General features: G+C 40.4%; 1 non-coding gene across 1 annotated transcript; it reads right to left on the bottom strand.

Moving 5' to 3' along the window:
- Positions 1 to 499: 499 nt before the first annotated feature.
- Positions 500 to 607, bottom strand: LOC145110096 (small nucleolar RNA R71). Its single transcript, XR_013709478.1, has one exon. It is a non-coding gene; the product is annotated as a small nucleolar RNA R71 (small nucleolar RNA).
- Positions 608 to 1,069: the final 462 nt, after the last annotated feature.

Raw genomic sequence — 1,069 nt, 5'->3', positions numbered from 1 at the left:
ACACTTTTCAAACCGACAAATTTGAACACTTTGAGAAAACTCCAAGCAAGAAAGTAATCGGAGACGAGGTGGGAACAGAAAGCGAATCAGAGGACATGATAAAGAGCGAAGTAGAAGAAATGGACGATATAGCAGATATGACCATGGAGGAGTACAAGAAAAGAATGTGTGATAACGGGTCGGGTCTTGTGCAACCAAAGATTCCAAAAACCACCAACTTTGAGTTAAAGGGGCACATTTTGGCTATGCTTAAAGATATCCCATTCTACAAGAAAGATCATGAAGATTCCCCTAAGCATATTGATGAGGTGAACGCCATTGCTAACTATTTTAATATTCCCAATGTTCCTCATGGAACGGTGTTGTTGCGGTTGCTTCCGGTGACGTTTGAAGGAACAGAAAAAGATTGGCTCAAAGCACTTCTACCCGGAGCTATTACCAAATAGGCAACACTTCGTGAAGAATTCATCCAACAATTCAGCCCACCATCAAAAGTTGCAAAATTAAAGAAGAACATCACTAAATTCGAACAACAAGGTGGAGAATCCTTATATGAAGCATGGGATAGGTACAAGGGGTTACTTAGAAATTGTCCACAACATGGCCTCAATGTGTAACAAAAAGTTTTAATATTTTATAATGGGGTGAACATGACCACTATACAACTCCTTCACTCTCAAGGACCGCTAATGAAGAAGGCTACGACAACGATTAAAGAGCTAATTGAGGAGTTTTCCAAACATTCGAGGGAGTATCACAACCCTCGAGAATACACGACGAGAGGATACAAAGATGGAAATGGAGCTTCGGAAGATTTGGTCGCGGTTATGGAAAAGTTAGAGTCCATGAACCGAAGAATGACAAAAATAGATCAATCCATCCATGCAATTCGGGTAGGGTGTGATAATTGTGGTGGAACGCATTTAAGTAAGGACTGTGACCCGGTGAGAAAGGAAACCGGAAAGTTCAAGTATGGTATTCAAGTGGGGACAAATATGATGATGATTAGAGAAAAACACAAGAAGGAGTGGTTTCTATACGAAGAATACAAGAAAGCCAAGGAAAAGAA

The sequence above is a fragment of the Lactuca virosa genome, chromosome 4 (genome assembly GCF_052849685.1).
Source record: "Lactuca virosa cultivar CGN04683 chromosome 4, Lactuca_virosa_CGN04683_v6, whole genome shotgun sequence".
Lineage (NCBI taxonomy): Eukaryota > Viridiplantae > Streptophyta > Magnoliopsida > Asterales > Asteraceae > Lactuca > Lactuca virosa.
This window is presented reverse-complemented; position numbering and strand designations above follow the sequence as displayed.